The sequence below is a fragment of the Eupeodes corollae genome, chromosome 2 (genome assembly GCF_945859685.1).
Source record: "Eupeodes corollae chromosome 2, idEupCoro1.1, whole genome shotgun sequence".
Taxonomy (NCBI): domain Eukaryota; kingdom Metazoa; phylum Arthropoda; class Insecta; order Diptera; family Syrphidae; genus Eupeodes; species Eupeodes corollae.
Window position 1 is genome coordinate 140452558 of NC_079148.1, and position 27145 is coordinate 140479702.

General features: G+C 29.8%; 1 protein-coding gene and 1 long non-coding RNA gene across 2 annotated transcripts in view; one reads left to right on the forward strand and one right to left on the reverse strand.

Moving 5' to 3' along the window:
- Nucleotides 1-25510, reverse strand: LOC129944970 (uncharacterized). Its single transcript, XR_008781487.1, has 2 exons — nucleotides 23037-25510; nucleotides 1-333 (listed from the first exon to the last, which is right to left on the reverse strand). It is a non-coding gene; the product is annotated as an uncharacterized LOC129944970 (long non-coding RNA).
- The window catches only part of LOC129944969 (sodium-coupled monocarboxylate transporter 1), a 14565-nt gene continuing 3113 nt past the window's right edge, over nucleotides 15694-27145 (forward strand). Inside the window, exon 1 of the mRNA XM_056054630.1 lies at nucleotides 15694-16054. The gene's annotated coding sequence lies outside the window, so the exon portion shown is untranslated. The remainder of the gene's footprint in view (nucleotides 16055-27145) is intronic.

Below are 27145 nucleotides of genomic sequence, written 5' to 3' on the forward strand. Positions count from 1 at the left end.
TTAATTTTTTTTTATTCTTCTTTATTTTTCTGACTAGAAATAAAAGCACACAATTTTACAATGAAAATTTTAATAAGCCTAAGTAATGTCATTAATTATGGCGTTTCCCAATCATAGGTTTGTTTGCCATGTTCTTTTCCACCGACTGTCACTGCTTAGGAGTGTTCAGATGAACCGTTTTTAATGAGAGGACATTTATATTTTGCTACTTACCAAAAATACAAATTGCCCAAGAGTTGTCTAAAATTTTGCACAAATATGTTTTAATTTGACAATCTGCAAAAACATTATTTATACCAAACCAAAAAAAATGGACACCACTGTGGTTGAAAGCTGAAAATATACAAAAATATTGTTGTGATAAAATAGTTCATAATTAAAGAGAAAAGGTTTTAGTAAATAAATAGAACAAAAAACAGTAATAAGGGAAAATAATATCAAAGTCTGACTTTTGTTTTAAAAGTCATGTTTTTGAGATGTTTCTTTTTAAAATCTGGAAGAAAAAAACATAATCTATAGGGATTTTTGAGGCTATCCAAATTCTAAGGTATGTAGTTCTTTTTTAATAGTTTTCGTCAAAGGTTTTGCAAGCCTATAATCTATATCATCAATATTAAGTGTATGTATTTACAGTTTTTCATAAAATTTTCGAAATATCTTCATAAGTTCTTATATCACTTCCACCCTACGTAAATCTAAAATTAACTTTTTTATGATAAACCGGTTTTAAACAAAAATGTGTACAACTGTGAAAAATTATTTGTTGTAATAAATATTTCTTCTAAAAGAGGCTACAACATGAATTTTTTGAAATATAGAAGGTTAAAAATAATATAATAAAGCCATGTTTGTGTGACAGAAAAAAAAGCAATTTTGAGGTGTAGTTAGGTCTGTTTGTTTACTTTTGTAGCATGAAGGGTAAAACCTGTCAAATTTTTGAAAAAAGTGCCAAATTCTTTTAGACAGAATAGATCTTGCCACAAAGCAAACAAACACTTTTGTTTTACTTTGTGCGTAAACGTCAGTGTGATAGGATCTTTTTTTTGTAAAATTCGTTTTTATTCATAAAACCGATGCTTAAGCCGTGGATTTATTTGCAATAGATTAGGCAATGTCTTGAAGCAGTGCCCTTCCCTTCACTGAGGAAGTACTTCGTCGACATTACCCGTGTTTTGTTGGAAAATCTATCGATAGTATAGTAGGATTTTGCACAAATAACAAAAATAATATACATAGCATGAATAACACCGATAAAAGTTAGAGTAGAATCTTACTATGGATGGGTTTTTGACATTTATACGAGTCTCGAATGGATCTTATGTGATATCGTTCTCAAATTTTGGTACGATTGATATTGCATTTTTATCTCGATGGCTGTGTTCGTTGTGTAGTTGATATTATTTAGTTTTGTTAGTGAAAATGAACTAACTAGGCTTATTTTGCAAGAGAAAACAATAGAAAAGATATTTATGTTTTGCTATGTTTCCACCAAAGGCTTACCTCAGTTTAGATTAAATAAATCTTCATGGTGTTTCCACTGCACAAGAAGATTTAAAAATGATTAAATTTGACAGCACTTTATAAAATGCAAATGGTGTGTCAATGTTTCTTATGAAGTGCAATTGAGATAGTTTGATTCGTGTTAAACAATGAAAAACGGAATAGTTCAGCACCATATACGAATATGCTACCTACCCCATGTTCCGATCCCCGATCAGAATCGATTCGAATCAATCTCATTTCAACTCGGTTCAGTTATATAAAGAATTTAGGCGAGCTTCAAGCCCGCTTTAACTCCACATGTTAATGTAGCAGTCTATAAAAAAACCCCCTCGTTGAAGCAGTTGTTAAATGAAGTTTTTTTTTTTTATAGAATCTCAATTTCCAGATGTGTTCTTAACATTTCTTCTTGAAAATTGTCCATTTTATTAGTTTTAGTTAGTATTTTTGCTAAATTAATTTTAACTTTTGATCTTCACTTGTGTGTTTGTTTATTATTATTCTGACAGTTCTTCTTTCAGTTGTACCAATTTTTGAATACAAAAATCTGGCTACTTCGGATCGTTTTGTTGGCACTGTACTATATATGGAATACCAAAAAAACGCACTTATTTAATGTCCACCTTAATGGCAGCTAATGTAAATTCTGCTAAGAAATTTTTGTCGAGCTAGTTTCACTTTGCTAAAATAAATCTATTTTCCACGCTTTTCCTGTTCCAGTCCGCAAAATCAATTGAATTTTTTTTTTAAATGATCTAAAGTTATAGACCCTTGTATTAAAATCTACATTTTGACAGATCAGAAAATTGATTGATCAATTGATTAATTATCGAACGTCAAAACACGGCAAAGTATCACAAAAAGAAATTTCTTCTATTTTTTGATGATGAAAATGAGTTTTGTCTCATTATAATAAATAAATCAACTTTTCTCTAACCAGTTTTGTTACAATAATTTTGGAATTTATCAAGTTTTCTTAATTAAGCCATTTACATGAACTATAGCAATCTGTGTGTAGTTTATTTCATCGAATTTATATTCAAATGAAAATGTTTAAAAATCCAACTTTTTATTTATGACGGCGTTTAGTATGTAAATGAATGTCTGAAAATATGCATTGAAAGAAAAGGTTTCTTTTTTGCTCTTATTCTTTTTGTTTAACTTTTTACAGTGTATATTTACTCAAAAACGCATCTAGTACAATGTCCGCCCGCCCTTGAACTATCAGAAACTTTCACCTTCATAAAATCAAAACAAAGAACTGTACCTGAACTTTGAAATAAAAACTAAACCTTTCTTCTTTTATAGTTTGAAGACTGTGACTTGAATAACTATTATGTATAAGTTTGCTTAGGTATTCCCAAATGTCTATACACAAATTGCAGTACGCTAATTACCATGAAAAGATCTAACGTCTTTTACAAAGTGCGTCCAATGCCTTACAACTGTCACAATCAGATCATTATCTTACCTTGGTTGTCATGAATTGTTTGAAACCAAAGCTTAAACAAACCTTAAGACGCCATATAGCCACGCGAATATACCTGACAAGAAGTGTGTCTATTTGAATACCTCCTCACGTGCTATGACGGACCGGCAGTGGTGATGAGCCCAAAGATAAACCTTACCTGTCGTTTCAAAAAGAAGAAGAAAAAAAAACGATAAAATTAGTCTAAAAGCCTAGAAGCAACGCATAACTAGTTTGTTTTTATTTTGTTTAAATTATAAGTTTGACTTCTTTTACATCGTCGTAAGCCATAAGTTTCGTTTTTATTTTTATTTATCGAATCGAGTTATTTACACTTTACGGAGATTAAAATTTATGTTAATTTTTTGTTTATGATTGTAATTTGTTGAAAGTGAAGTGAAGTTTGCGCCTCTCTGACAAAACCGATTATAACTGCTTTAAATTGGTTAGACCTGAAGATTGGACTTTGTAAGTAATAACTTTGACGATGATGACGGAGATGATGAAGCCCTAAAGGGTTTTTTTCTATTGTTTTTTTTTTGTATGAGGATCAATTCTTAAGACATAGGTAGTTTTTTTTTGGCATAGGTTAGGTTATTGGGATTAATAAGGTACATCGCCAGAAGCAAAATTAAATGACGTATAATAATAATTAAATATTTATATGTTTGGAAATATTCTTAAACTAGTTTTTTTTTTCAGAGAGTTTGTTGTGGTACATTTTTTTCGGTGCTTTTATTAGTTTTTATTTTGCGTATTTCTTCATAATAAAAATTTAAATTAATAAATAAAATTAACATGAGGTTTCTCACGATAAATCGATGACACATAATTTTGTGGTCAGGAATTTAAGCCTAAGGAGGTCTGTCCACACATTAGGTGCGTGTGTTTTTGTTTGTTTTGTTAATTAATCAAAGATTTGGAAATTTTTAAATTTAAAATTATAAGAACAACAAGAATTGTGAATATATATTTAAAACTTTAGAAAAGTTTCTGACACTTTTTTGGATAAGTGTTGTTCCTTATGTCAATAATTAGATGATAGTCTATTTAACTCCAAGCAGGCTATAAAACATAGGATTTATCAAATAGTAAATGAAATTTTATGGTTGGAATTGATGCTGCACTAAACCTTCAGTAGTGTGTCCAAAATGCCTTGATGCAGTTTGTTTCTAGTTTTGTATCCAAATAAAATAGAATTAAAGGATTTAAAGCAATTTAATAGAGGTTAGAAAGCTTGGACATTTTTAATTGAAAGATAAGTCAGTACCAAGAATTCTTTAGGGTTTTTTTACTTGCGACATATGAGAACTATACGCCCAGTATTGCATTCGTAAAAAATTTCGAACTCGAGATCAATCAAACATGACATAACGATGGTAGAAAAGTCGAAAAAAGTGAGTTCCCGATTTCGTTCGTGTGCCTATCGGTTGGACTCGCCCCTAGCCATTGGGTAGAGTGACTTCAAATTTTGAAACTAAGGTTTTAGCCGATTCGCGTTTGGCGTTTTTTATTAATTTTGAAGGCTAAAAATAACACTTATTTTTGTTTTGGTCTAAAATCGTAAAATCAATTTTTTTTCAAAAACGAACAATTAGATTATTTTTCTCTTAATTTCTTTAAGTTAAAATAAATATTTTTAACTTCCCATAAGAAGTTATTGTAATGGGTCGATTTGTCAAATTCAAAATTTTGACACTTCTCAACGTTTTAAGGTCCCTAGAGTCGAAAAAATTTTTTTTTTGGAAAGATGTCTGTGCGTGCGTGTGTACGTACGTTCATACATCCGTACGTTCGCGACGTTTGTTTCGTTGTCCATAGCTCAAGAACCAGAAGAGATATCGACTTCAAATAAATGTTGTTATACAGATAAAAAGGCAGAAAGATGCACAAATGGCTTTCAAGAAAATTGCATGGGCGTTTTTTTACCATAGCAGTTTAAAAAAGAGGTGAACATTTTGTTTAACCCTAAATATTTTTCAAACTTAAAACGCTAGAGACTTGAATTAAATTTTATATTATATATTGTATTGTGATACCAAACAAACATATTTTTTGAAAAAAATCCAATGAACACTTTTTTATAAATCAAAAAAACTGAAAAAAATGTGTCACCTTAAAAATTTTACGAATACAAAATGATTTTGTGCAACGAAAAATAACGTTTTCAACAACTGATACAATTTTGAGAAAAATCTAATCGACAGTTTTTTAATAAAAAACACTACCCAAAGTTGGTAAAAATTGAATTTGGACTCAAATATCTTTTCAAAAACATGAGATTATGGCTTCAAACCTATTTTATCTTATAAAAAATATTGTTTTTAACATTCAGTAAAATTTTGAGAAAAATCGATTCGACAGTTTTGCTTACAAACAATAAAAAAATTATTAAAAGTTGGTAAAAATTGATTTTCGACTCAAATATCTTTCAAAACTTTAAGATATTGGCTCTAAACTACTTTTATCTTCTAAAAAATATTGTTAAGGAAAATCTAATTGACAGTTTTTGTTACAAATACTAAAAACTTTACACAAAAAAACAATACTAGAACTTGTTAAAAGTTAAATTACGACTCAAAAAGAAAATATTGTCCTGAAACTCTTTTTATTTCACTGGAAATATTGTTTTCGATATCCTACTTACTTACTTACTTAAGGTGGCGCTACAGTCCTGTGTGAACTAGGGCCTCACCCAACAAACTTCTCCATCTAGCTCGGTCCCTAGCTAGATGTCTCTAGTTTCGCGTTTCAAGTTGGGTGAGGTCACCTTCCACTTGTGCGCGCCACCTGATCCGCGGTCTTCCTCTACTGCACTGTCCTGTGGGTGCGGACTCGAAGACTTTCCGGGCCGGAGCATTGGTTTCCATGCGCTCTACGTGACCCAGCCATCTTAGTAGTTGGACTTTTACCCTTCTGGCAAAGCCTACGTCGCTGTACAGCCCGTACAGCTCGTCGTTCCATCTTCTCCTCCACTCCCCTTCGATGCATACGGGACCGTAGATCACACGAAGAACTTTTCTCGAAGCGACCCAAGGTGCTTTCATCCGCTTTTGTCATAGTCCATGCTTCTGCACCGTATATCAGGACGGGGATGATAAGGGTCTTATATAGCAACACCTTGGTCCCTCGAGAGAGGACTTTACCACTCAATTGCTTTCTTAGTCCAAAGAAACAGTGGTCAGCAAGAGTTATTCTTCGTTTGATCTCAGCGCTTGTGTTGTTTTCTGCGTTTACAGCGGAGCCTAGGTAGACGAAGTCCTTGACTAACTCAAAGTTACGTCTGTCGATTGTGACATTTTGACCAAGACGACAAAAGCCCCATTGACATCACGCTGAGTTCTTTCTATTATGTCAGTGTCATCAGCATATGCTAGTAATTGGACAGAATTTTGAAAGATAGTGCCTCTAGTGTTGACGTGTGAGCTTTGCACTATTGTTAAAAAAATCACATGAAAGTGCATCACCTTGTCTAAAACCTTTTTTGACATCGAAAGGTTCTGTTAAGTTGTTTCCAACCTTTATGGAGCAGCGTGAATTCTCCATGGTCATCCGGCACAAACGGACTAGTTTGGCAGGGAAGCCAAAACTAGACATGGCTCTATACAGCTCGTCCCTGTATATGCTGTCATATGCGGCCTTGAAATCGATGAAAAGATGGTAGGTGTAGATTTGGTGTTCTTGGGTTTTTTCAAGGATCTGCCGTAATGTGAATATTTGATCAACTGTGGACTTTCCTAGTCTAAAACCTCACTGATAAGGACCAATCAGGTTGTTGACGATGGGCTTTAGACGTTCACATAATACAGCAGAGAAGATTTTATAGGCGATGTTAAGTAGACTGATTCCTCTATAGTTGGTACAGTTTAGAGGGTCTCCTTTTTTCAGGATCGGGCAAACAATACTGAGGTTCCATTCATCGGGCATGCTTTCTTCCGACCATAGACTTCAGCTTAGATATGGCAATCTTAAATTCGTCTAAGTCGGGAGGACGGGATTGTTGGCTTTCGTCGTCCATGTTGAATGGATCATCCCGCCTGACAGCGGAATTCAGTTCTTCGTCTTCGTTATACAGTCTGCAGAAGTGGTCCTTCCATATCCTCAGCATTGACTGTGGTTCCACTAAGATGTTTCCACTTTCGTTTTTACAGCCTTCGGTTCTAGGTTTATGTACCTGTAAATTCCGTTTCACCTGCTCATAAAACTTTCGAACTTCATTCCTGCTTTTAAAACTCTCAACATCTTCGACCCCACGCTTCTCATGCCCACTCTTTTTCCTTCTGAGAAGTCGGTGTTCCTCTCGCCTCTTATGCTCTCGTCGTTTTATGCAGCGCCGCTTTGCGTGCCTGTTGTTTGGCTGCATTCGCCTGCCGACTTCCTGATCAAACCAGGGGTTCCTTGTTGGTGGCTGTTTGAAACCTAGCACATCAGAGGCGGCTTCTCTGATTGCATCTTGGCAATGTTGCCACTGATTACATCTTGGCAATGTTGCCACTGGTTTTCGATACATTGTGTTGGCGGCAGAGAACTTCAAGAGAGGTTACTTGTAATTCGCTCGGAAAAGGATTTGGCGATCTCTGGTTTTCGATATCCAGTAGTTTTTTTTATATAAATAAAACAGTCCTTTTTTTTCATAAAATTATTTGGTAAAAATTGTTGTTCTGTTCTTGATATCTCTCAAATTAATGTCATCCAATTTGTAAACATTTAAGAAATGCTACTAAAATTGGTAAAAATTTGTTTTCGACAAAAAATCTATTTAACAAAACTAGATTTTGAAACTAAACTTTTTCTATGAAAAATATTGTGGGTAATTTTGAAAGTTTTAAGAATAATTCAACTGACAACTTTCTTAACCCAACACGAGAACCTATAAACTTTAAGCAAGACAAATCGACAGATGGGATGAGAAGTTATCAGTGTGGGTCGCATACCAGCCTCTTATTTAAAATACTAAAATAAAAAAAAACAAGCAGATTTTTTTGACAATCCTGTATGAATCTTTCTGTGCTATTATTTGTATACAAACAATTATTTTAATTCAATATCTCCACTGGTTCTTGAGATATGGACCTTGAAACTTCGAGAAATGTCAAAATTTGCAATTCGAAAAATCGGACCGATTACAATAACTTCTTTTGGGAAGTTAAAAAAGCTGTATTCTAAGGAATTAGGGTATCACTTCAAAAACATGCAAATTCTTAGAATTCAGTTTTAACAGTAATGTTTACGTGTCGAAACATTTATCTTTTCAAAGAAATGTATCAATTTTTTCGCAAATGTTTATTCCATGCTCTTCTCGATTGATGTACATTTTCACTTACATACATATGTACATACAAATATGAAAATAAATAAATTTCTCAAGTTTCGTAAAGATGTAAGAACTGCGAGAATGATAATAAAATTAATTAATAGTGTCCATACGCACAAAAGTATACCCAAAGCGTTTATGACTCCTGATGTTAACGAAATTGTATCGTTTACGAGTACGAGTAACAGTTTAGTTTTGTAGCAAAACAATAAGAAAAAAATTCAATCCAAATCCGAATACAACCGGATTTTTGAAATTTCAGAGCTTCTAAAGGAGAAATGTGGCTTCTTTTTTTTTAAATTTAATGAGGAGGCATATACCTCCACTGAAACGCAGATTGAACTAGAATTATCCGTTTAATATTTTTATGATGTCAGAAGGATGACTCAAAAGATTGGTTTTTAACTGTCGTTAATCCCAATCCTCTTCTCAGTTAAAAAAGAAATAAAGGGATCAGGATATTACTAATTATTTCTGGATGAATTATCATTTACTAAATGGAGGTACAGAAAAGAAATAGTTCTTTGGAATCATAGACCATGATGCACTTTATAGAGTACTCTTTGAGAAGATAGACCATTTATTTGTGTGATCGGGTGAATTTTTGAACTATAAAATACAAACATTTTAGATTTCAAACAATGGAACAGTTTCTTGAAAACTGTTTTGATTCTTGTGTTAAATTTGAACTCGAGAAAAGATAAAATTTTTGAGAAATACTTTAAAAGCTCATAAAATTACAGTTTTCAAAATTCAATGTCTGACGGATCAGCTATAATAATAATTTTCTTTATTCATGTATTAAAGTCCTGAATTGAGTCTTCTAGTAATAAAACTTGAGTTTTCACGTATAAATATGACAAGTGTCAATAATCAACCAGTAAATTCATATTTTTTTTAATACTTTGTTCATAAATAATTATTATATTTTGTAGATGAGTCCTATGGTGTCTTCTATTCCCCTATTTGTTCAAGTACACTACAAGATTTATTGAACTCTCCAATGGAAAAAATTGTATATTTCAAAACATCATACTTCCTAAATTCTTCAGTTTCTTATTTATTTTTAAGTAGAAGTTTAACTCAAAATGTCAACAAAAATAACAGTTTAGCACATGATTTTGATCCACAGAGAAAAAGTGAATACGAGTACATATATTTTTTGTCACAATCAATTTAATTCAAAATTTTAATACTAAAGACAAATATTATGAATATATGCATAGATTGATTCGTATTTGTTTGGAATACAATGTTGTGCTGCTTCCAGGAATATTTTTTCTTTAAATTAAAAGTAAATAATTTATGTATCTATACTTTTGACAAGTGAATTAATAAGTTTTAATAATTTGGACAGATGAATTGCAACATTTGGTGATGACTAACTAATATTTAATTTTATTTATCCAATTTAACCCAAATACAATTTTTAATAACCTATATTCTAATAACCGATTCATGTGTTTTATGTTTCAATTAATTCACTGCTTAAAATATTCTATTTTCTCAAGTTTTCAACATTATTTGAATTTTAAAATTCTTAAGGGAAAACAAATATTTAGACTTGAATTGACGAATAGAATCGTCTGACACTGAAAAGTAGACATAAACGTTTAAGCAAAATATTATTAAATAACTTAACTCAAGAACCTTATCTGATTTTTAAAGTTTAAGAACAAACTGTGGTTTCGAGTTATTTACAAAATATTTTTTAATTAAAAAAAATTTTAAAGTTAAAATTAAAGCCACAAAAATATAAGATTCCAAAAAAGCCTAAGCCATTGGGTCAATTAAGCTTAAACTTATAAATTAAGGTTTTAAATGGGTTTTCTGTTTAAAAATCTAATATTGGAAGGAACCTTTGTTTCGTTTTGAAATATTTTTTTTATGAACAAACTCTTAATATTTTCAACATAACATTTCTATTTTTTGAATCTTGAGAAAAATATATTTTGTATTCAAAATTTGATCTCTCAAAAACGAGTCAAGATTTTTTAAAGAAATTCAAATTCAAAACCAATATTTGTAAGCACAAAATGATGGTTAGTGCGTTGGACTTTTAAAAAAAAACTGCGTTGGACTGTCATGCGAGGGGTCTTGGGTTCAAACCCTGCCTGTGCCACATTAATTAAAAAAAGTTTTCACGGGTACTGACTCTTGCGAGGAAATGACACATCCTTTAAGAGTAATTCTTGTCATGAAAAGTGCTTTCTCAAATTAGCCGTTTGGATTCGACATATAAACCATCCATCTCCGATAAAAATACTCGCCCTTGTTCTTCATGGACTGTTGTGCCACCTAATTTATTTTTTATTTATTTTTAAATAACTGCATTCGAAAAATATTTAAAAATAGTATGTATAATAAATTAATTTAAATAAAACCGCTCGAACGATTTTAGCAAGGGAATTTAATTTTTAAGAACTTACATTTTTGAATGTAACCCTATTTAGCACTTGTATTTTAAAAATTTTAAAATAAAGGAACTATTTAATAGCAGACTCAAGTTGACGTGATCTAGTCGTGCAATTTAATTATTTTTAAGTTCTAGATCATAACACTGGACCGAAACAAATCGTTTGAAATTAACTTTTTTTAAAAGATAAGTCTTGTAGAATTTCGAGATACCTTAAAATAGTTTTTCCTTAAACTAAACTAAATTTTTAATAGTTAACTTCTGTTGATAGTCGTATTTTTTTCATAAGCTAACGGTAGAGAAAAATAATTTCAAAAGTGAACTTATATTTTTTCCGACAATATTCATAATCAGATTTGATTTAAAACAAAACTATCGGATTGAAACACGATACATGAAACAATAATAAATCATTTTAATAGCTTGATATTTCTTCAGATATTAATTTGATTCTTTAACATGCTAATATGCTTTATAAAATTCATATAGAAGTAGTCTGATTATTTGTTTATATTAAGTCGCAAGACTTCTGACGCCTAAGATTGGTTAATGGCACTTTACTGTTTACAGTTTAGGAATGTTTCTAAGGGTTTCCAAGCCCATTTTACCTAAAAAATGGGACAAACTTTAATTATTATTTTCAGTTAATATTAAAGTTTCAATTATATTGATTATAATTGAAAGATAAAGACTTCTAAAGGGAGTACCGGATGCAGACTGATTTTTTTTTTCAGTCATCTAAAATTCTTAGAACTATCAAACAGATTCAAATCACGAATTTCACAATTTGTTGATTCATTTTACATATGTAGAGTAATTTTTAAGATCAAACTTTTTTGTACACATGATTTCCTTCATTAGATATGATGAACCATCATTTCAATAAAAAGATCATTTTGAAAGAGTGCTCAATAAAATTTGATTTGAAGTTAGTCATGCATAACCATGGTTGCCATATAAAAGTCAATCCATTAAGGATCGCAAATTTTTCAAAACTTTGCCAAATTTTCGAGTTAACATTAAACAAAACTAAACAAAGAAAACATCTAAATGCTTAATATTGGCCACAAAAATTGAAGAAATCCTTAATCCTTACCTATAAAATATTAAATTAAACTGAGAATACATAAAGAAACTTTTCTAAGGAAGTGGTAATTATTTTATAAATAATATGTACTGTTAGTTCTGGGAAAATCATCTAAATCATAAAAAGGACGAAAACTAATGGATACATGCTTTGCTAGAAAAAGAATTATATCCTAATAAATAAGGGATGAATAGCGAATGAAATAATAAAAGTTTTCGAAGGTTTTTTAAATATGATTAAAGCTATAGGAATTACTAGAATTTTAAACGTTGGTTCTAAAATGACTTCAAAATTAAAAATTAAAAAATACTACATTCTTCTAAAATTTTGTTGTATGATTTTTTAAATTTTTTGGTAAAAAAAATGTGAACCCGATTTTTGAATTGAGACAAGATGTCAAAACGTTGATCTTCTAGCAGATAATTTGTCCACCTGTTTTTTAAATGCTGTGGTAATAAATCACCCACTGGGATTTAAAAAAAAGCCTTTCTGCACATTTTGATGTTATCATCTATAAAGTTAAATTGTAAAACTTATTTAAAGTCGCTTCGTCTACTGGTTTGGTAAATAAAGCTGATGAAAAACATGTATCTTGAACATACAAACGTATAAATATTAAAACCATTGATTTAGATTCTTGGGACCTTGAAACGTAGTAAGGTGTTGATATTAATAAGTTGACAATCTGGACCTATTGCAACAACTTCCTATCGTAGTTAATACAAGTTTCTTATATTAAATAATGATTGTTAACTTTTTTTTTTATAATAATATAATACTAGATATTAGTTTTGAAAATCTAAAATTATTAACTATGTCACGTTAATTTAAAATTTTATTTTTGTCATCTTAAGATAAGATGCTCTTTTCTAGAAAGTAATAAAATCAAAACCATTTTTAGAATCATAATGTATATAATGTATAATATTTATTGCATATTTCGAAGAAGAATTTAATTTTACACTTTTACTAACAAATTTAAATAATCAAAATTTATTGTGGTAACCGTAAACGCAAGTGTCATAAAATATCAATGAATATGAATTTATGGAATGTCCTTCACAAATGCTTTTGTATTTATAGTTAGTAATAAAAACAATGAATGATTTTGGGTCAATTTTCTAATTACAACTTTTCTTTACCTCGATCTTAACCTTTTTTGCAAATAAAAATTTCTTCACTATAAATTTAAAATAATATTGAAACAATAAAAAATAGCAAAAGTAAATTTGATTTTTTTTTTATAAATCGATAAATTTTAATTGAACATTAAGAACTTGTCATAGATAAGTCATCAGATGATTTTTTACACCATCAACGTGATGTGATCGTGTAATAAATAAATATTGTCTACATCTTTTAAAAAAATGTACAACACAACAGAAACCTATAAATTTCATTAACCCATTCATAGTAAGGAAAATATGAAGAACAAAATGGCAATAACGAATCATATATTTCAAGTGCAAGGAATATACATTAATAGCCAAAAAAATAGGAACACTTCTTACTTAATTAATTGTTGTTTTAACCTAAGTTAAAAAGCTAACGCACTTTGAAAAAGCAATTAAGAATTTTATTAGAACCCAAAATATATTTGCCATACAGTACACATAGTTAATAGGGTTTTACAATTTAGCCGGACAAAATAATATTAAAAAAGAGGCTGGGATGCGAACCACACTGATAACTTCCCATCCCGTCTGTCGATTTGTCTTGCTTAAAGTTTGTCTAGATTTAATTTTTTATGAAAAAACAGACTGTTAGATTTTTATATAAAAATTACTGAATATCAAAACAATATTATCTGTGAAATAAAATAAGTTTGAAGCCAATATTTCAAAGTTTTGCAAAGATATTTGAGTCGAAAATCAATTTTTACCAACTTTTGTTAATTTTTTTTTAGGTTTTTAACTTTTTGTATAAAAACTGTCAACTCGATTTTTTTTTTCAAATTTTACTGAATGTTAACAACAATATTTTTTAAAAGATAAAAGTAATTTAAAGCCAATATCTATAATTTTTGAAAAGATATTTGCGTCGAAAAGCAATTTTTACAAACTATTATACATTTTTTTTTAGGTTTTTAGTTTTTGTGAAAAAAAACTATCAATTCGATTTTTCTCAAAATTTGTCTTAATGTTGAAAACAATATTTTTTATAAGTAAAAATTAGTAAAAAGCTATTATCTCAAATATTTGGAAAGATATTTGAGTCGAAAATCATTTTGTTAATTTTTTTTTCGATTTTTAATTTTTTGTAAAAAACTGTCAATTCGATTTTTTTTCAAAATTTCACTGAATGTTGGCAACAATATTTTTTGAAAGGTAAAATTAAATTAAAGCTAATATCTCAAAGTTTTGAAAATATATTTGAGTAGAAAATCAATTTTTACCAACTTTTATTAATTTTTTTTTTTTGGTTTTTATTTTTTGTAAAAAAAATGTCAGTTTGATTTTTCTCAACATTTTTCAGAATGTTGAAAACAATATTTCTTATAAGATAAAATAAGTTTGAAGCCTACATTTCAAGTTTTTGGAAAGATATTTGAATCGATATTCAATTTTTACCAACTTTGAGTAATGTTTTTTTTATATTTTTTTTTTAAACTGTCAATTCGATTTTTCTCACAATTTTATCAGATGCCAAAAAACATTATTTTTCGTTGCACAAAATTGTTTTGGAGATAAATGCATTTTGTAGTCGTAAAATTTTCAAGGTGAATAATTTTTTTCCAGTTTTTTTGATTTATAAAAAAAACCGTATATAGTAATATTTTTTGACCAGATATCTTAAAAGTCTGTAGCAAATGGATACCAGAACTTGAATCTTAAAAGGCAAAAATAAGGAAACATTGACAAAATATTTACTAAGTCCCTAAGACGTAACTACCAAAAATAGAGTTTTGTTCCTATTATTTTGGCCACAGCTGTACCTTTCTTACTCTTTTTGTGGTTCCTGAGATATGGATGACGAAAAAAACGTGGCAAACGTACGGACAAACGGACGCACAACCATCTTTCTAAAAATCTTTTATGTCGACTCTAGCTACCTTAAAACGTCGAGAAATGTCAAAATTTTTAATTTGACAAATCAAACCCATTACAATAACTTCCTATGGGAAGTTAAAATAGTTAAATTTTTGGTAAAATTTTGAAATTAACATTTTCTGTCGAAACGTATATTTTTAAGCTTTAGTCAAGTGTTAATATTTTTTGACCAGGTATCTTAAAAGTCTGAAGCAAATGGATACCAGAATCTTGAATCTTAAAATTCAAAAACTAGGAAACATTAAAAAAATATTTACCAAGTCTTTAAGACACAACAACCAAAACTCATGTTTTGATCCTATTATTTTGGCCACATCTGTACCTTTCTTACTCTTTTTCACCATAAATTTCAAATTATTGGACGCCTTTATATGATTTTGATCAATATAATCATCTTCAAATTACAAAAACAAAGAAAAACATATAAAATAAACTATCCGAGAAAATTGTAAACAAACAAACTTTATGTTGATACAATTTTGTGTATTTGTATTGCACATTTCAGAAGCAGAAGCGGTCATTGATTGGACAGAATGTTGCAGCTTCATTAATATTTCAACCTGTCACTCTAAGTCCCGCTTAGATACTTTCGTCGTAGGGTCTACACTCATTTACAGATACAATTTTCTACCTACATTTACAACCATAAAGTATCTACAAGTATTCGCCGTCGTCGCCGCCGCCGTAGTCATCGTTCTCGCCATGCTTGGCGATTTTACGCTCTTGATGGGCTATTGGCGACACAGTCAGCGGCAGCGGGGCCCAAGTCGTCTTCGATACGTTCGTCGTCGTCGTATAGTATGTTTTTCTTAACGCAGCACCCAAGTCTCGTTTATATATAAAAAGAAGGCCAATCGTTAAAAGATACTCATTCGTTAAAAGTTTTCTAAGCCGTTTAGGTTAATAATAGTTTCTTTAAATTTGTTTGATTTTCAATATTTTCTCCAAATATTTCAAACCGAAGTGAAAAAGGATTTCAAGGATATTTCCTTTGGAAACTCAAAGAAAAACAAAATCCTCTAAAAAGTGAAAAATATTGTGACTTTTTACCTTCATACCCTTATTCTATGTCCCTGAGACATTTAAAATAAACCAAGAAAAGATTTTCTTCCAAAGTTAATGAAATACAAAAATAATCGTGGCACAATACTCCAGTTACAATTTCGGACATTTTTATTGTTTAAAAAAGGATATAAATCGTGTGTCATTTGAATATTAAGTGAGTATAATAATGACCAACTTTGCGTTGATGATTTTCAACACCTGCCAAAACTAAATTTATTAAAATATTCAATCTTAAACGAATTGAGATATTATTTAAATACAAATATTAAAAGATAAACACACCTTAGATTTTCATTTAGTTTAATAATTTAAATATTTCGGTTGTGAAAAATGTAAGTAATAAAATAAATATCACTTAAGTGGATTTAAGTGATTAGATGAATTAAAGTTGTTGTACATATAATTTATATTTGTTTGTTACTGGAAAAAGTTCACTGACAGTAAATTGATTGATTGATTCAAAAGAGATGTTATGACATTTTTAATTGAATTTGAAAATTTAATTAGTTCATATCAAATCTGTCAGGATTTACAATTTAATTGTTTCAAACAATTAATGAGGCCTACATTTGATTTTTAATGAAGCCCGTTTGATAATTTTTAGGAAATAAAATGCTTTAATAGCTTAATGCAGACTTGAAAATATGGGATCTTAAAATAGCTGAATAATTTTCTTCTCAAACCTTAAAATTGTATTGTAATGGAAAATTACGTGCAATATTTTATATTTCTTTTAACTCACGGTTTTGAAACCAAATTTTTTCAAGTTGGTTACAATTTTATTTTGTAAGCACGCGATGTTCAATCATTTTATACTTGATTTGATTTATACCTTACTTGATTTGTAAAGCTTTTGAAGTCACCTTTTCGAAAATATTACGAAAAATATAAAACATCGCGTGCATACAAACATATTATTAGTGTTAGGATTCAGATTCTCTCAAAATAAATTCTGAAAAATTGTAGCTTCCGGAATTTCCATCCGATATTGATACATATTTATATTCATATTTAATTGATTTAGAAAATAAAAAATGCTATAACATAATATAAAAAAATATGACAGCTATAATAAGATAATCAAATAAAAACTCAAAACATTGCCTAAAGCGGAATGAAAAACTTTTAAGACACGAACAAAATGTCTAATTTTTTGATAGTAGAAAATACTACTGTAAGAAAATTGTTTAGAAACAAAAATAGGTGAAATATTGATATTAACAAAATAATACATTTTTCTCAATAAATTGAAATTTTTTGGGTCTACGAAAGATTTCAAGTACAGTAAAATTGGCACACATATTGATCCAATCTATTACAAATGTTTGTAAGGCACCAAGAACTAATGACCTAAATATAAAAATGGAATGTAATGCAAGGCGCCTTTATTTCTCAAAGATTCCCCTCTATTAACTACATACTACAACTAACAACTTGGCTGTCTTAATCTTTAAAACTATAAGAACCAGATCAGTGCAGTCCCATTCTAAACGTCTAACTCATGTTAGATTTACTATTCAACTTTAGCTAAAGAACAAAATAAGCTAAAACAGAATATGACTTTAGGTAAACAGAGTTGGGAACAAATGTTTACTCTTCGTAATTAATTTCAAATTAAATTTCAATTACAGAGAACTAGAAATTGATCATTTTTTCATTACAATCATGTAATTGCAATTGATAAACAATTAATTGTAGTTGTAATTGAAAAAATGCACTTAAGTTTTTTTTAGGAAACAATTTTAAATGATAAAAGTAAAAAAATCTTTATTTATTATTCAATTCAAATTATTGCGTAAATTTGTATTCGCTTATAATGTAATCGACAAACATTTTAAAAATTACATTGTTTTATAATGATTACTGGAAAAAACAATCATTACTGCTTTTTTGTCCAGTACCATTGTTTTTAATTACATTTATTTAATTGAATTGTAAGTAATTGGAGCTTTTCAATTACATGTAATTGGTAATTAAAATTGTTCAATTATATTTCAAAGTAATTAAAAAAGTGCATGGAGATTTCAATTACAAGAAATTTTAAATTATTGTTTTTGTAAGATGGAATCAAAGACATCATCATAAGGTTTTTTTGTCTATCCCAAAAAATATTTTGGAAACAAACTTTTTAAAGTATATTAAAATATGGTTGAAATTGGCTAAAAAAAAAGTTGAATATAATTTACTGATGATGAAGACAGAAGACTCAAAATAGTTTTGCGGCCTAAATTTCATCAAGGATTGGGGTATTGGAGTTTCGCCTAGGTATAACTTATGATTAAAAACATTAATCTTGTTGAATATAGTTCACATTAAGTTGTTGCCAAAAAAACATATACATATAAGATGAAATTAACAAAAACAAATTATTGCGAATTAACAAGGTTCACTTACTCGTTAACTGATTACTACAAGTGCGAATACTGGGGTGAAACTCCAATATATCAATTTTCAATGGGTTTTATGCCGCGAAGCTATTTATTTATTTAATATCCATAATATTTGTATTTATTTTTTGTGGTTCAGAAAAGCGGCAGTGGTGCCGCAACAGTCCATTGGTAACAAGGGCCTAGTGATTCAAAACTCTCAACCAGGTATGGAAAGTTCTTACAGTTTTAAGCCAAATCCGAACGGCTAATTTGAGAAAGCATTTTTCATGACAAGAATTACTCTTAGAAAATTCATCAATTCCTCCCAAGAGGGAGTACACATGGAAAAACTTTTAGATGACACAGTAAAGGTTTGAACTTAAGACCTCTGGCATGACAGTCCTACGCACTAACCATCACGCCAATCGTATTAATAAATGTTTATCAATATTGATTCAAAATTGTACGAATAATTGTAACCAAATATAATAACGTAAATTTCTCAAAATACAAAGAAGAAAAGTTGTTTTCACATTTTCTAGTTGAACAATTTAATCACTATCTATGTATGGACTACGTCTTTACAGTTTTGAACCAAGATATATAAATTTGAAATGCAGAAACTGCTTAGTTCCTCAAAAACACAAGATATTCTATTTGAATGTACTGAAGTTAAATTAATTTTACAGGATGTACATTTTAAAGTTGAATTTATTTTTTATTTCCGAATTTATCTTACAACTTTTTAAATTATCTTTATGAAAAGTTACAATTGAGGGTTGAATTAATCTATTTAATTTTCTTAAAAGTTAAGCACAACTCATGATAAGTGTAACCTTAAAATTGGGATAGTAAAATGTGTTCTATTGCATGGTGCACTAAGGCGTATACGTACTATTTTGACTTAATTAATTTTTTTAAAGAAATGTCCAGTCATCCAAGAATGATCAGAAGTTCTAAAATAATAGAAAATGTAGGTAACATTAATCATGCATTAATAATGTGAATGTTTTTTTTCTTTTTTTTAGCAAAATTATTTATTTTCGTAATTCAAAAGCATAACATGAACAAATTAAATTACATGGTACTCGTATACTCGTATATATAATGTTTAGTTCAAAATATAAAACAAAAACGCAATTAATGAGACGGAAAAAATTAAGATCTTCATTATTATTGTTTCCATTTTTGTGCAAAGTTTTAGGGTGGGTAACTTATGAGAATTAAATTTTGCAAAAAAAACATCCATTATTTATAATAAATTAGTTTGACAGTCTTGCCTCCTGTTTGCCTTTGTGGAAAATAAAGTTCATTGATATTTATGGTGATGTGGAGACAGATAATTGTTTTGCAAAAATCTTAAAGAACAAAAAATAACTAAAAACTATCTGTTTGGTTCAATCTTTAAACTTTCAAGTCTTACAAGAAAATGTTAAACTTCTACCCACTTTTAATACGAGACTTACATCTGTAGGGCAAGTAAAAAGTTTCGAAACAGAAGCTTGAGTCGCGCCTTTTTGAAATCATTCAAATCAAGCAATAATAATAATAATAAAAACAATAATAATAATAATTGATACATGTCAGCGTTGTTATACAACAAAACTGAATATATACGAGTACTTTACTCAAAGCAGAGCTTATAAAAATGACGATGAATGTTATGAATATTAAATGGCTACCATCACGTTCAACCGGATCGCGCCGGTAAGTCTGCCAATATCTGAATCAAACCAGATAACTTCGATTGATCTGCTTGGATTCTCTCGTTTGATGTAAAATTATTACAAAACTATTAAATCGAGACTCTTGTATACTTAAGACTTGAAAAAAAGCAATAACAAATAGATAGGTATGTAGGTTTACAAAATTCCTATACAAACGTCAAGACGCAGTATTTAAGTTGAGGAAAATTACTTTGTGTCTTTCCTCAACTTTTAAAGTATTGTTTTGCAACTATTAAACCTTTAAGTAGCAATACATGTATGGAAGAACTCTAAATTCCCTATTTTCGAAATAAAAAGTCGTATGACTTGGGTTAATTTCTAGGGTCAAGACAATGCTCTTTACTAATTAATGAAAACTTATGCTCTCCATTGTCGTCGCCTCATTAAGAAAGTTTATAGAAGAGTGGATATTATTTTGTATCTTTCTTTAAGTAAACAAATTGATTTAAACTTCAGGAGATGGGATTATTTGAATAATTAATTTCTTGTGGTTCTTTAATTACATAATTTATTAGATGATTTTATTAATCATCATTATCAACATCATCATCGTCGTTTACAAATTTCAAATAAAATATCTAATAGAACATAATCCTGAATTGAAAAATCTAAAAAGGTATTTTGTTATGTGTTTGCAAAAAAATTGAATTTAATTGATTGCAAAGTCATTTATAAAAAAGCGGGGTGAATGATACGTGCGTGGGTAACTCAATTAATTAATTATCGATTCTATTGATTGAAACGTAATATTAGTGATCTTGAAAAGGCATTCGATTAAAATCGTCTATAATTATGAAAGAAAGTTTAAATAATAATTAAGGTTAAGTTTAAATAGTTTTCCGGTTCTTATTGAAAATATATAAGTAGGAAGAATTGAAAAATAGAGCGATGAATTTTCTCTATTTTGTTGTATGTAAATATATACCAAATTTATTGAAAAAGAATGTATTGAACTCGGATAGTTGAATAAAATTTTGGGGAGCTTAACATAAATTAATTAAATCACTTAAAACATTGGACAAAAAACATAACTTCAAATATAATATAACAAAAACTTTTGCAAAATTATAGTTTTTTTACTTGCGACATCTAGGGACTAGCAAATATAGCAGTCGTAAAAAATTCGAACTTGAGATTTTAACTAAACACGAAATTACAATGATAAAAAAGGTAAAAAAGTCTTCAGTTTATCTGCCTCAAAGTTCAAACATGAAAATCAAAGTTTTAAATAGATTCGCGTTAGGGGTTTTCCTTTTTGCGTTTTTAGTCAAACATTGGAAATTCCAATTTCCTCAAAACAAGCTCGATAGATATTTATAAATTTGTCTCTAAATTTCTTTTCTTAGCTTGGCTACTTTGAATTTAAAAATGAAATATTTGTAATACTCATAGAACCGTTATTTTGTTTTTAAATACATAATTTACTCTATGAATGTTTCCCCGGAATAAGGTTCTAATAGTTAGCTCTCTAGAAGGAGCGTAAAGATTAATTAGCGATAATAAATAAGGACAATCAATTTGATATGATTAAATATCACTGACAAAATGTATGGCAAATATCTTACCTTTTAAGACCAAACGAATTACGATAAATAAAACCCATCATAGAGTTGGCTTTGTTCACCATGAATTCTGTATGATGTAGAAAGTTTTGCTTGAAACTCTATCAAGGACATGATTTTGCATATTGTAATCGTAAATAATAGGTAACAAACAACGACGGGTAAACGAAAAACATTGACATTTTGAAATGTTTAAGGCTAAATTGGTTAATATTGCACCAGTTGATAAGATTCTTTACATCATCTTAGAGCAGCGTACAGTCTGTTAAGTTTCTTACAAAATTTTAAATCATCCGCAAACAAAAGACGCATTGAGTTTATGAGGACATCAGGTAGGTCATTAATAAAAATAAGGAACAGCATTGGACCTAAATGACTCCCTTGTGGAACATCAGAAGTTACGGAAAAGGAATGTGAGATAATCAAATCAATTGAAACAAGCTCACTGTGCCCTGTAAGATAAGCTGTCAGCCATTTTAGTATGTTGGAATGAAAACTTATGCTCTCTTAATTAAAAAAAATGTATGATGCAGCCTACCAAACGGTTTTGCAAAATCGGTGTAGATAACGTCCAATTAGTAACTCTTATCTAATGAATTGAAATTCGTGAAAATTCTTGAAGCTGCCTGCTCCTGAAGAGTTCTTAAACTTAAACACTTTAAAAAAACATTTAACCAATAGAAATAGAGAAAACACTCTTCTGGAAGAAAACACCGCAACGAAAATCTTAGTTCTCTGTCAAAGTTTGAGCATTTTCAATAAAATGCTTTTTCAATATAGCAAATATTTGTTAAATTGTCTTTGCAACTGACACTTTTACATATTGATATGAGTGTCAATCAATTACGTCTTTCTCATCAAATCTATTAGATATAACTTCAAGATCAAAAACATTCTACCGCAACACAAAATGACTATTTTCCTTAAATTTAATTTAATTTTCTTGATAGATTTAAATCAAGTCCACTTTGACAGTTTTTCACATCGGAACTTTATTTGCAGCCTTTTCTCAATTTATCATCATTATACATTTTTATTGTGTAACTTTTTTACGTCTATTCATATCTTTTAATTTTTGCTAAAAATAAAACTATGAAACTATTAAAGACTTTCTGTCGACAATTTTGCATAGTTTACGATAGTTCCATTTGACTTGCATTTGCAATTTCTGTTTCTAAATATTCAAGTTATAATATTCTTCAATTGAGAATTGTTCAATTCAGATTTATTGATATAAAATTAACAATAATTAATTGTTATTGACTGAAAGTATAAATTACGAGTCTTTAATTGTCAACTTGCGGTTACTTATTGAATATTGCAAATAGTAAAATTCCCTTGCCTATTTGTAGGAGCATTTATTTAATGCATTTTACGTACATAAATAGTTTCTTAAAAGTGATTTAGTAAGTGCTTTATTTTTCTCTTTGAAGTAGGTAAAACAATTAAGTAGTTACACTAATATTCAAAGCTCTTACCTTCAACTTATTCCATTATGGTAAAATAGGAAATCCATCAGATTTTTTGATGTTGTGTCCAGTTTTTGGTTTATTGACTCACATCCTTCTCTTATCCTTTATTTATTTTTTGATCAAAAGCCAACATTTTTCATCAGTTTCTTGTATTTTGTATCACATTTCACAAATATTGAAAGTTGAATTTTGATTTTACAGATATTTGTCATTGTTTAGAAATTCTAAAAACTAAAACACTTTTTGGTTTAAGTTTATTAAAATTGCAAAAATTTTCATTTAAACCTGTTTCTCAAACGATTTCATTTTGTAAAATTTTGAGTATAAGATTAGTATCTTTAAACATCTCTTTTTCACTATGCTCACAATTTTTTAAATTTTAGCTGATGTTGATGTTAACGCGTCCACTAGTATCTTCCAACTGAATTACCTTTTTAACCCGAATATATAAAATTTGTTGCAAAAAGATCTTATTTTTCTATGGTGCCGCAGCTTAACACTTCACACAGTTTACACTGGTTATTCGGTTATTCTGCGAATATGCGAAACCTCTTTTCTCTGAGTACATCAACTCAACACTCACAACTCAAACACTATAACGCACAATTATTAAAGCTCTTTTTCGCACTATACTATACAAAAAAAGGCCAAAATTGTTTAACAAAAAAAAAAGAAAAGAAAAAGTTACCTGTAAAATTCGCAAAAAGCCGGCTTAAACCAATTCAATCTTACAAAACCTTATACATTCACTGCTGAGCTGTTGAAGCCACAAGAAATGTTAATTAAGTCTACAACACCTCTGATGGGCTGTAGAGCTGCTGTTGTATGGTTGGTCACATGGAGAAAATATCATCAGCTATTATACTTTGGGGCAACAATGAAGCTACTAAATCTGGAAATAATTGGTTAGTTTAGGAACGGAAATAGGAGAGATAAACTAACTTAACAATATTTTCGAATCGAATGAGGATGGTAATGTTAATTTGTATTTATTACCATTTTTATAGGGTAGTATCTGAATTAAGAGTGTTTAACTTTAGCTTTACTAATGTTACAATTTTAAATTTTAGGAATTAGCTAGTTGAAAAGTTGATCTTAAAACAATTTCAAAATTCGTAGACTACTTAATCCCCATTGCAGGAATTTAAATTCGATTTTTTTTTGTAAAGAAAGTTTGGAAAGTTAGATTTTTTAAAGGTTGTGAAATGCTATTTTGGCTAAACCAAATTATTTACTGAGGATTTGTCTTCTCTTATTAAACTTTTAGAATCGGATGGCTTGACTTAAGATCGTTTTTGTTCTTCTACATCATGCTTAGGTTAAAATAGGGGATAAACTTAAGATCAATTTAATCAATTTTAATAAAATTGAATTGTAAGAGGAAAAATATGTGATTTTTTTTAGATAAAAATGATTTTATTTATTAACAACATAATAATATAACAATAAACAGTTACAAAATCTTGATGACGTGGCTTTACCATCTGCCGATTGGTATATTGTTTATGAAATTAAAAAACAATTTTTAAATTTAAATAAGAAATATTTTTTAAGAAAAATAAAATGATTCAACAATGATTTACTTGAAATATTAGAAGCTAGCATTTAGAAATGTTTAAAAAAAAGTAATAGCTTTTCTGACAATTACCGAAGAAATGTCGCCTTGTTTCACGAAGAGTCGGTTGGTTGGTTGTAGTCGGACATCTACCCTTAAAATGAAATATGGCTTATCTTTCTGCTGTGTTACATATATTGCACAATATTGGAAGGTCATTTCGGTGTGGCCTATAACTAAGCGGAAGAAGTTCTACCCTCGTCCTTAGCATCATTGAGATGGATTCTACGCCTAGTTCGTTTCTGAAGAAGTTTGCATGTTGAAGGTTATAGTTCTGTACTGTACACCGATCTGTATAGAGATCCTCTTGCTTCACTTTCATGCTCATTCCTACAGTTTATATCTGAGTTGGAAATTATCTTGTAGAGTCTTTGTTTCCAGTTATTGGGAGTCGCTTGGTCACACACGTGCATGATCCAGCCACTCATCATACCATCCGACTTTTCTGCTCACTGTTATCATCATGTTTTTTTTCGGAAGTCGCCCTTCATCCATGTTTAAGACCTTTATAATGTAATCAGATTGCAATTTTAGCGTTTTTATGTATAACGGTGATAATCCAGTTCCAGGTTCAACGAATAGTTTGGTATGTTCGATGGTAGTCTGCACGTGCGTTTTAAGTAGAAGCGTTAAAGTTTATATTGCTAACCTCCCCATACTTTCGCTGAGTAAAGCATGATTGATTCTGCAACAGATTCAAAAACTTAAATTTCGTGCTATGGTTTAGATATTTGTTGGAGAAACACATCTTCCAAGTTGAGTTTATTGCAGTTTTTGCCTTTGCAAGCTTATCTTTCAAGTGCTTTTCCATTTTTAAATTGCAGGTGAAGATCACTCCAAAGTATTTGTATTCACTGACAACTTGTATGAGCTCTACAGAACCAAATTTATAGAATTCCTCCGGAATGCGATCCAACCCTGGTGCTTTGCCATTTTGCAGATCTTTGATAACCGCATTCGTTTCTGTCGCTGTTATTTGTGCATCTTGTATGTCGTCTTCAAAGCAAAGGGAGAAGCAAATTGAATGGATTTTATACAGCTTTGTGGATTTAACAGCGTTTTGAAGTGAGAACACAATGAAGGTGCTTTTAAGTTTTGGCTTATGGTGCGTCTCGTTCCATTAAAGCTACGCATTACATTCGAAAAGTCTGCTGAATTTGTGCAATTTGCGAGGTTTCTTTATAAAGTTTATTTGCTTCGATATAATGGGCTCTAAAACTGTCTCCATTACTCTTACGAAGTATTCCTAACCAAGCGACCGTTCGTTACCTAGCTTGCATATATTCTACATCAAACCATGGTTGCACAAAGGTTCTCCGATTGTTTTCGTTCTCTTGCTTGCTCCCTTCATACGCTTCCCTTATAGCTTGTTCTAATTGACTAAAGTCAGTGATTTCTTTTGATGAAAGAGCTATATCTAACTTTTCTCTGTAAGCAGCACATTGTTCGTGTTTTTCATTTAAGTTTTGGTAAAAGCTTCAGCTCTACCGTTTCCTCTAGTTCTATAGTTTCAACTCCAAATTCTAAAATTAAAAGCTGATAATCTGAATAAAGTGCTTCTCCTACCTCGAAATTCGTAATGTACGAGTTCCATCCACCATTCGTGAGACAGAGATCAATTACAGATAAGCCTTGTATTCCAATGTAGGTGAAGTTGCCCTCTTTGTCTCCGAAACTTGTACCATTCAGAATTTGAAAGCCAAATGTGTCACAAAGCTCGATGAGTTTGTTGCCTCTTGCATAGCTGATTTTATCTCTTGAGTTTCGTGTTATTCCTGCATTGTTGTTTATCATTCCTGCTTCGCCAGCTGTGGGGGCATTTAAATCACCTATGATTATTGTGTTTTGGATGTCATCACTCATTACCAATTCCTGCAGCTTAGCAAAATCTCTATCCCAATGATTGCAGTTCAGATAAACAGGAATAGACTGGAACACTAAGTTGTCAAACATCAGTTTGACGAATGTTGACAGTCAACTCCTACTAAGTTATTTTTATACATACTTGCTCTTCCTCTTATATGTACTCGTATATATAAAAATATATGTAATTACAAAATTAATCCCATAGTTTTTAATTGATCACCAGATAAAAAAATGCAACTTTTGCAATTCATTGCTGCTTCATTATAAAGTTTATTTTATAAACACCTTCGACAATAACTTGGTTCTAAGGAATTCAAAATAAAGTACTATTTCTGGAGAAAATTCAATTTGGCTTTTATAGTTATGTAAGTCAATGTTGTTTTTAAAGGGGTATAGAATCAAAAATGGAGAAAAACAAAGATGATTTCTTAAATTGTCATTCGAAGGATAATCTTCTGTGGTTATAATTGGAATATGGATTTCTGGCATATGACATCCATGACTGAATCGGATGTAGTCTAATCTGGGGATCCAATTTTACTTTTTTACTTTTGACTTCACATAACCCCACAGTCCTTATTATTCTTTATTAAATTTGGAAACGAGAAATTCATAATATTTCTCATAAAAATAT